Genomic DNA, 11,083 nt, shown 5'->3' with positions numbered 1-11,083 from the left:
ATGTCGGACTCTGCGCTGGGCATGGAGCCTGCATGAGATTCTCTCTGTCTCCCTCTGCTCCTCCCCACCTGCTCTCTCTCTCTCTCAAATAAATAAATAAATCTTATTAAAAAAAATAGCTAGAGGCAGAGATTATTACAAACACCAAACTCCAACAGAACTCTTCCCAAGATGCCCACATGTCAGGGGAGAGGGGACTCAGGAGAATATGAGAAAAGAGAAGAGGAAGGTGGAGAACATAGATGGCAACTGTTTAAGTCTGGGAACTGGTATTTCAGAACACCCACTATAAGGTAGGAGCTTGAAGGTATATGGGACAAAGGTGGGAACTTCTGAAAAGCACTGCCACAGGGAAGGTCAGACATGCGGGGAAGTGTTAGTACCTCATGTGTAAGTGACAGTGAAGGTAAAGAGAAAAGTAAGAGGGGAAAATTAAAATTCTTACAGGAAGGAATGAAACAACATATGCCTCACCACTCAACCAGTCAACGAAATTATTATACTTTACTGTATTGACCGAAGAATGTGTACTTGAACTAGAACCAGTGTTAACAAACTTCTAGAAAGAGAAAAAACAATCAATTCAAATCATACAAATCTGATTTTAAAAATTCAAATAAAAATGTTTCAGCTGATGAAATCACCCCAGGAAGAAAACAACCAAGGATCAAAAGAAAACTGAGTGTCACACAATACTCAAAAGTGAATTAAACATCCTCAAACAAGCATTTGGAGATATTATGAAAAGATGATCAGTAATTTAGAATCTTGGTGGAAATGGAACAAAATATAATCAGGAAGAATTAAAATTACATTCAGTCAAAAAGTAGAAATGTACAGTAATCAAGACAGTGTGGTATTGTTGAAAGAACAGACAATAGATTAATGGATCAGAGAGCTTAGAAATAGACCCACATAAATATAGTCAATTGATCTGTGACAAAGGAGCAAAGGCAATGCAAAATGAAGCAAAGGTTATCTTTTTAAGAAATGGTGCTGAAACAACTAGACATCAAATGCAAAAGGAAAATCTAGACACAGACCTTACATCTTTAACAAAAATTAACACAAAATGGATCACAGACCTAAATATAAAATGTAAACGCATAAAATTCCTAGAAGACATCATGCGAGGAAATCTAGATGACCTAGGGTGTGATAATTACTTTTTAGGTATAACATCAAAGGCAGGATACATGAAGGAAGGAACTAATAAGGTGGGATTCATTAAAATTAAGAACCTCTGTTCCATGAAAGACCATGTCAAGAGAATGAGAAGACAAGCCACTGACTGGGAGATAATATTTGCAAAAAAGCAGTTCTGATAAAGGACTGTTATCCATAGTGTACAAAGAACTCTTAAAACTCAAAAGTAAGAAAACATACAACCCAATTTAAAAATGGGCCAAAGACCTTAACAGAAACTTCACCAAAGAAGAAATACAAATGACAAATATGCACACGAAGAGATGCTTTACATGGTATGTTATCAGGGAAATGCAAATTAACATAACAATGAGATACTGCTACCCACCTACTGGAATGGCCAAAATCTGGAACCCTAATAATCTCAAATGTTGATGAGGATGTGGAGCAAGAGGAACTTGCATTCATTGCTGATGGAAATGCAAATTGGTACAGCCACTTTGGAAGGCAGTTTGGTGGTTTTTTACAAATTCAACATTTTCTTACCATATCAGTCAAGCTCCTTGGCATTTTCTCAAAAGAGTTGAAAATATGACCACACAGAACGCTGGACATGAATGTTTTTAGCAGCTTCATTTATAATTGCCAAAACTTTGAAGCAACCAAAAATTCTTTCAGTAGGTGAACAGATTAAATAAACTGTCTACATCCGAATAATGGAATACTATTCTACGCTAAAAAGAAATGAGCTATCAAGCCGTGAAAAGACTTGGAGGAAACTTAAATACATATTACTAAGTGAAAGAAGCCACTCTGAAAAGACTAAAATGCTACATATTGGACAATTCCAACTATATGACATTCTGGTAAAGGCAAAACTATGGAGAAAGTAAAAAAGATTAGTGGTGGGACAAAATGGACCACAGAGAGTGGGAGATTCAGGCTTCCAGTTTGGAATGAATAAGTCAGGGGAGGAAAAGGCACAACATAAGAAATATAGTCAATGATATTGTAATAACAATGGACCAGGATAGAAGGTACCTACCTACACTTGTGGTGAGCATAACATAATGTATAAATTTGTCCAATCACTATGCTGTACACCTGAAACTAATGTAACATTGTGTGTTAACTGTACTCAAATTAAAAAAAAAATCAGTGATTGCCAGGGATTGGGGCAGGGAGAAGGGATTTTTAGGGCAGTGCAAATACTCTGTATGATACTCTAATGATAGATACATGCCATTATACATTTGTCCAAGCCCATCCAATGTGCAATATCAAAAGTGAACTGTAATGCAAGGTATAGTCTTTGGGTGATTATAATGTACAGCACAGGTTCCTTAATTTTAACAAATGTACCATTCTTGTGAGAAATGTTGCTAATAGAGGAGGCTGTGCTTGTGTGAGGGCAGGGAGTATATGAGAACTCTTGCTACCTTCCCCTCAATTTTGCTGTGAGCATAAATCTGTTAAAAAAAATAGTCCTAAAAATTGTATGTATTTAAATTGTACAATTTGGTGATGTGATACAGATATACTTCGTGAATTAGTCACCACAATCAAGCTAATTAACACATCTCTCACTTTAGATAGTTACAATCTTCCCTTCCCTCTCCTCTTCCACCTCCTCCTCTCCCCTCTCCTTCCCTTCCCTTCCTTTTGCTTTTTGTGTATGGGATGAGAACACTTAAGATCTACCTTCTTAGCAGATTTCAGATACACAATGAAGTAGTATTAACTGAGGTCACATTGTTGCATATTAGATCTCTGGAACATACCCATCTTGCATAACAGAAATTTTGTTTCCATTGATCCCCATATCCTCATTTCCTCCTCCTCCTAGCCAGTGGAAACCATCATTAGACTCTCTGGTTCTGTACAGGTGAGATCATGCAATACTTGTCTTTTGGCATCTGACTTTTTTCACTTAGCCTCATGTTTTCCAGGTTCATCCACATTGTCACACATGGCATGATTTCCTTATTTTTAAGGCTGAAAACATTCCATTGTATGTATATGTCACATTGTCTTTATCCATTCATGTGTTGATGAATATTTAGGTTGTTCCCTTATCTTGAAGATTGTGAATAATGCTGAAATAAACATGGGGGTGCAGCTGTCTCTTCAAGAACCTGCTTTCATTTCCTTTGGATATATCCCCAAAAGTGGATTGCTGGATCATAACGCAGTTCTATTTTTAATTTTTTGAGGAACTGACATACTATTTTCCACAATGGATCAGCTACTTTTTGTTTTGTTTTATTTTTTTCTAGAATGTTTTTGTCTTCTTCTCCCTTCTCACCTACTGCTTTCTGGACTCCAGATACATTTATGTTAGACAACTAGATACTATTTATAAGTCACCATAACTCATTTTTTTTGTTCAGTGCTTTTTTGTGTTTCTTTTCAGTTAGTTTCTACCAAAGTGCTCATTGATTACTATACTACAGTGATTCGACACCTATAATTCCATGTAGTTTTCCCTTTTCCATACTGTATTATTCATCTCTAGAAGTTCTTTCAGGGTTCATTTTATATTTCCATTTCTCTGCATATTTCATTCATATTTTTTTCCTTAAATTGTGGTACATTGTTGTAAGAGCTATTTTAATCTCTAGCTGTTATTTCTGGTGTGTGTGTGTGTGTGTGTGTGTGTGTGTGTGTGTGTGTGTGTTGACTAATTTTTCTCCTGGGAATTCATTACATTTTATTGCTTCTTTGATCTTGAATATTTTGGATTTTATGTTTTTGTGTGTCTGGATTTTGTTATCTTTCTTGAAAGAGAACTGGAGGGGCGCCTGGGTGGCTCAGTCATTAAGCATCTGCCTTCGGCTCAGGGTGTGATCCCGGAGTCCTGGGATCAAGCCCCACATCAGGCTCCTCCACTGGGAGCCTGCTTCTTCCTCTCCCACTCCCTTTGCTTGTGTTCCCTCTCTCGCTGGCTGTCTCTCTCTCTCTGTCAAATAAATAAAATCTTTAAAAAAAAGAGAGAGAGAGAGAGAGAACTGGAGCTTGTGTTGGCAGGCAGTTAAGTTACTTTGGTTTAATTTTATCCTTTAGAGGCCGGTTTTTAAGATATATGGTGTTATGTGTAGAGTAGCCTTGACCTAGGAGGAGATAAGATTAGGTCATTGGTCTCTATGGTCTCTAACAGTGCCCCAAGTGATCTTTGAAAACTATACTCTCTGGTTGATTGAAAGTCGAACAGTTCCCAGAACTATGGTTGCTCTGGAAATCATTTCATTCCCAGTTCTCTGATCACTCCTGCTCAGACCGGTGGTTTCACCCTATGCATATACTTGTGTGTATTCAGCAGACTTAAAAGGATTCCTGAGACTTCTCTTATTGCATACTCTCTCTTCTGCATACCGTGCCACACAGTTCCCACCTCTTTCAGTTACTTGATTCATTAAAACTATTATGCCTTACTTGGTTTTCCCCTTCCTGCTTATATAGCCCAGAAATTGAATACAGAGAGAAAGCTTGAGAAATTGAATGGTTCATCTTATTTGCTTCCTTTTCTGATTGTTTGTTTTTGTTTCTTGTTTGTTTGTTTGTTTGTTTGTTTGTTTTTGGTATGGGGTCCTCTACTCTCTGATACCCCATTATGTCCAGGAGCAAAATTTCATTTATCTATCTGTGCCTCTATTATCCATCCATTATCTATCCATCTACCTGATATTTATCAATTTTATACACAACTATTTCACTTACATGTTCATCAGAGTTCATTAAATACTCTCTCTCTTTTTTCCCCCTTCTGTTAGGTAAAATGAAGAAATATAGGTCCCCAGTATAATCATCTGACTTTTCCTCATCGGAGTTTTTTCCCCCTTACTTTCTACTTAATTTAAGATAATTTTTCATAAAAATGTTTTTAGCTTTGTTTTTGAGCTTTTTGAAAACTAATTTCTCTCTGTTATGGTTTCCCTCCAGTTTCTAGATTTAGCAGTCTGCATGCTGACTTTTTGCTAGTAAAGTGTTTATGATATAATATGCTTATAAGATTTCTACTAGTAAAGCTTTTTTGTAAGAGAGATTTGAGGATATAATTGAGTCTGGTTCACAGTAACAATCACTATGTTAGTGTAGTCAAGCTTGAAAGACTTTGACATTTAACATTATTTTGATAAGAAAGTCATTTTTGCTGATGTTCATGCAGATGAAATAAAAATCACCATATTCTTATAGTTTGCCTACTAACGCATGATAGTTAAATTATATTAAGGAACGATAAAAATAAATTAAGAAGGTTTTTTTTTCCTTCAGTAAAACATTTGATTGCATGATTTGATTGATAAAATGAGAATAAATTGCTTTCTTTTGTACTCTTCAGAAATTGGTAATCATTGGATGATTAGCTGACAACTTTACATTTGAAATGTGCTGATTAGCTTGTTTTACCTTAATAACCCTATGATAGTGACCACCTTATCTTGCCCTTTAATTTTAAAATTAATGAAGTAATCTTTTATCGTAGTCTTTTCCACTGTTCTGCCCAATTACTTTAGTGCTGAATGGTACTTTGCATTTTTGCTGGTCCATTAGCCCCATATCATGCTCTTTCTCAACTTCCATATTCAAATACAGGATAATTAAATGCTGTCTTTTAGCTTCTTATAACCTTGACACATAAATTCTCTTTTCTCAGTGGTTCAAATTAATGGATGAATGACAACCTACTGGAAATTGTAATGAGACATTACTATTTGTAAAATGTTAATGTACATTAAATGCTAAATAAGAATCAATAGTATATGGCTATTACCCGTATAACTGAAGGATATGGGATATGAAGTGAATATTAAACTTTTAAATTAGCACATACACATATACACACATATATATTTAAGATAAATGCTTTAGAAACAAAAACTTTGTTAATTTTCCTTTGCTCCCCAAACCCCGTGAGATAGATAGATAGGTAGATAGATCTATATATATATCTATATATAGATATATATCTCACATAGGGCACATGGCAAGGGGAACCTTATCAATGTTGGAAGAATGCATCAGTATAAGTGTTCCTGAGGAAGTGGAATATGAATTATAATTTGAATTATGAATAGAATTTAATCAAGGATAAAATATTTAAGGAAGGAAAAAAAGAAGAATATTTGTAGAGGTCTTGAGAGGAGAGATACGTTTAAGAACACAAAAGAAAGCCAGTGTAGCCTGAATAGAGATTATGTTGGAGAAGACTGCTAGGGGAGGTTGTAAATACAGAATGACAAAAATAAAGGGAATATGAAATGTGTGTTTATTTAATCATTCATTTAACATCTGCAGGGCAGTAACTATGCTCTGTGTTGTGGCGGTAAAAAATAAATAAGGCATGGCCCTTATTATTACTTCAAAGAAATCATGAACCTAGTTGAAGAAAAGGCACACACAACACGGATATGAGCAAAGAAAGTCAATCTAATGGATGAGTATTACATCAGCCACATTGGTAGAGATCTTTATTTACCATTTCCAATGTAAGCACAAATTAAATTGAAGTATATTCAGAGATGCAACTTCTAGAATGGTGGAGTAAGGATCTCTCAAAATCTGCCCCCTATAAAAATAATAAGACTTGCACATATGATCAAATTCAACTTTTTCTGAAATCTTAAAATTAATGAAAAGCTTGAAGAAACCCAATGATAATGTATTTTAAAAAGAAAGAAAAAGCAGAATCTCTGTAAGAACAAGTCTTGTCTTTTACCTTGCCCTTATCATATCCTCCCCCACCCCAGCTCTGTTGTAGCCTTGAAAGCCAACACTCTCACAACCACAGGAACTAGGAAAACAAGGAACCTGCTAGACTTTGGAGGAGGCAGGACAGTTATATTTGGGGTTCACCAAAAGCATCACCCAAAAAAATTGTCACTATTTGACTTGTCTGAAAATTCCCTGGAAAAGCTCAGTTTTCCAGGTTTGTTTCTATTTAACCTGACTCAGAGCTTCCTCTGTATGAACAGCCTACAGAGCATTTGTAAACAAAACAACAACAACAAAAAATCAGCAGTGATTGTTGAAGATCACAGCTGCCTGAGGTGGGATTATCAACTGGAGTTAAAGAAGGCTAAAAAAGAAATCCTAAGAGGAAAAAAAAAAAAAATTGAGGAATCAAATGGTCATAGAGACCTTTGCAAACTCTTACATATATCTGGAAACCTAGAAGGACATGCACATATCCAGGAAAGATATAAAAAGACCCTAAACTCTTACCTCTGGCTGATCTTGAGGTTTCTGTCTGAGCAGAAGATGATGCCTAAGATAATGTTAAAAGTTTAAATGAACACAGGCTCAGTACCTTTCAGCAAAGACTGGAGATTTATGAGTTCAAAGAAGATAAGAATATCTCAGTGAAATTATTAGATTACCATGATAACCAAGCATGGAATTCAGTGGCCACATATGACGGGGAATTTCGACTTTACAGAATTAGTTCAGGAAAGTCACTAACAAGCAGACAAACAGAAACAACAACAAATCCTGGCAGGTGGGAAGGACTCTGATTTCCAGTGCTGCCAATATATATCATTTAAAACTTGAACATAGGTCAATTGAGATGGTCTTATCTAAGAATCCAAAAGAAGAAAAAAAGGATCTATAAATGGAACCTTATAGACCTGTAGGACACTATCAATCATAAAAATGTATGCATAAAGGGACTTCTAGAAGAAGAAGAAGAAGAAGAAGAAGAAGAAGAAGAAGAAGAAGAAGAAGAAAGAGGAGGAGGAGAATAAGAAAAAGGGGGCCAGGAGGAAGGAAACAGGAGCAATATTTGAAGAGATAGTGGTGAAAACTTGCTAGATTTGATGAAGAATATTAGTCTGCAGGGCTGCCTGGGTGGTGCAGTCATTAAGCCTCTGCCTTCGGCTCAGGGCGTGATCCCGGTGCTCTGGGATCGAGCCCCATATAAGGCTCCTCCACTGGGAGCCTGCTTCTTCCTCTCCCACTCCCCCTGCTTGTGTTCGCTCTCTTGCTGGCTGTCTCTCTCTGTCAAATAAATAAATAAAATCTTTTTTTTTTTTTTAAAGAATATTAGTCTGCATATCTATGAAGCTTAAAAAACTCCAAGAAAGAAAACTCAAAGAAATTCACACCGAGATACATAGTCGAATTATCTAAAGCCAAAGACAGAAAGAGAATTTTGCAATCAAAAGAAAGAAGCAATTCACGAAGTCTTTGCAACTTTTTCCATTTTCAATGAGAAATTTTAGATGTTCCTCCAAAAATATGTCAAGTGGTATAAAGTTCCTTGAAATTCTTATTAAAGTACTAGACACAAAGAATTTGAAGACTAGTAATTTAGGATACAAGCAAGTCAGGACTAATTTTTTGAGTGGGAAAAGAAAACAACAGTGTGAAGGATATTTTTAAATCATTATTAGTTGATAAGTAATATAGAATATAGTAAAATATTCAAGTAAAAAAGTATATGAAAAGAAATGTTTCCATCTTACCCCAGATCCAAGTACTGTTAATGCTTTCTTTAGTATTCTACATATAAAAATGTAGATACATTTATTATTTTTTATAAAGATTAGCATAATTTATTTTTTTTTGTTAGATTTTTATTTCATCATCATAAACTTAACTCTGCAATCCAGCTAGACCTGGAGGGGAGTAAGGAAAATATAGAACCCATAGAACTGCAGCCAGAGCACAAAGATTATAGGATATTTCCGGCAGAGAGGGGTGAAGGGGTGCTCTGCTGAGCTACAGAAGGAATGGTCTGGTAGTTAAGATAAAACACAAGTGAAATTTATTAGATTTGTCCACAGTCAGCAACTGTGATCTTCTTGCTGGTCTTGCAATTCTTGGACCCAAAGCCCTCCAGGCTTCCACAATATTCATACCCTCTTTCACCTTGCCAAAGACCACATGCTTGCCATCCAACCACTCAGTCTTGGCAGTGCAGATGTAAAAGTGGGAACCATTTGTGTTGGGTCCAGCACTTGCTATGGACAAGATGCCAGGACCCATATGCTTCGGGATGAAATTCTCATCAAATTTCTCCGCATTGATGAACTTGCTGCCAGTGCCATTATGGCTTGTGAAGTCACCACTCTGGCACATAAATCCCGGAATAATCCTGTGAAAGCAGGAAACTTTACAACCAATCCTTTCTCCCCAGTGTACAGAGTACAGACCTTGTCTGCTGCCTTTGGAACTTTGCAAATATCTCGAAAGAGATGCGGCTCAAGGGCTGTCCATCCACCATGACGTAGAAGAACATGGTGGGGCTGACGATGGCTGGGCAGCGGAATCTGCAAGCCATAATTTGCTTTTTATAGTATAATCTGCTTATTTTCCATATCATCATCTACAGATGTTCCTGCCTCTGATTCTTTACAATTCCATAATATTTTATTGTAATATTCCAAACTACTTAGATGATTTTCAGTATTTGACTAAGAAAATTAGATTTAAGATTAACTTTCAAAGTAGTAGTTTTCTAGGTGGACTTGATGTAAAAGGCATTGAAGATAGAAGAAACAATCATGGGTGAGGTAGGAAAATGTGAAACAGTGTAGTGCATTGCAAAGAATGAATGTAGTCTAGGATTGCTACAGCTGACTGCTCACATGATAGACGTGGTAGCAAAGCATGAGGTCCCACTGGGAGGCAGCAGCTTCTTGTTAAACTGTATATGTTACTTTCCTATTAAAAATATACACAATAGCCAACAAATGGAGCAATAAGAAAGCCAAAATCACTGAATTCCTCACATCTTTCTAAAACATAGCTTCTGTAAACAAAATATTTTAATAAACTTATGTGGGGTACTTATAATGTCTGAAATAATTTATGCAAATCAAAAAATAGCATCCTCCAGAAATTATGCAGATTGAAAACATCTTTGTACCAGTGTTGATGTCTTTTAAGTAATCACAAATTAATGAACATGGTCCTCATTATGATATTACAACAAATTTTTGTATAAAGTATTTCATAAAGTATTGAAATAAAGTATTGCATAAGTGTATAGGTAATGTTAAAGCTATTTATCTTAGAAATAAACAGAAATAAACTTAGAAATAAACAACTTAGAATAAACTTAGAATATATCTGAGAAATAAACCATTAACACTGTGTAATATTCACCACTGAAGGCTAGAATTTGTGATTGCTTACACATACAATCGAGCTATATTGAGCACGTGGAGAAGTCACTTGAACTGCTCCCTTCCCTAGATGTTAGATAAAAACACAACAGTAGCAACATCTTCAGACAACATCATGGCAGGAACCTTATTTTAAATCTTCGTGGTATCACAACCATCCTGTTAAACTATGTATTAAAGCAGCTTCCACAACACCATCTGTATACTAATGTGGGATGGGAGAATTTCTTCTTTGCCTACAGGAACTGAAATGATTGGCAGGGTGCCTCTCCCTGCCTGCGCACAACACTCTAGTCCTTGTAGTTCCCAGGGGACCTTAGTGTCATGAAATTTCAAACCACAGGGATATGAAACATAAAACCCTCATATGATAGATTAAAAAAAAAATTCTTAAGAAGATTAAGCTACTCACCTAAGGGTCATACAGCAAGTTGACAAGTTGACATCAAAATTGAGATTCCAATCCAAGACTCTCATCAAAAATCGAGACCTTTGAAAAACTGTAATCTGTACTTTTATTAAATGTTACATAGACCAACGTGGATTTACCAATAAATCTAAAATGTGGACAAATAATACACTTCTATACTTAAACAAAATGATGTTTTGTTAAACAAGTGACTTACTTGTTTTGTACTGTTAACCTCTCCGTGGCCCTCCTATTTGTTATTCACTCAGGTGTTCTCCAAGACGGAGTCAGTACCTGAAGAGTAAAGTATAATATCTGTACTTAATCTTAGACAATGTGTACTTTGAGCCGCATAGATAGTATATCCTGCAAGCCATAAACAAATAAATAAATAAAAAGC

The 11,083-nt window shown here is 35.9% G+C and overlaps 1 pseudogene; it reads right to left on the bottom strand.

Annotated features, from left to right (window-relative positions):
- Positions 1-8,914: 8,914 nt before the first annotated feature.
- LOC103661663 lies at positions 8,915-9,427 on the bottom strand (annotated as a pseudogene).
- Between the last annotated feature and the right edge of the window lie 1,656 nt (positions 9,428-11,083).

This window comes from Ursus maritimus, unplaced genomic scaffold (genome assembly GCF_017311325.1).
Source record: "Ursus maritimus isolate PB19 unplaced genomic scaffold, ASM1731132v1 scaffold_9, whole genome shotgun sequence".
NCBI lineage: Eukaryota > Metazoa > Chordata > Mammalia > Carnivora > Ursidae > Ursus > Ursus maritimus.
The sequence above is the reverse complement of the archived record's forward strand: the minus strand, read 5'-3'. Positions and strand labels throughout refer to the sequence as shown.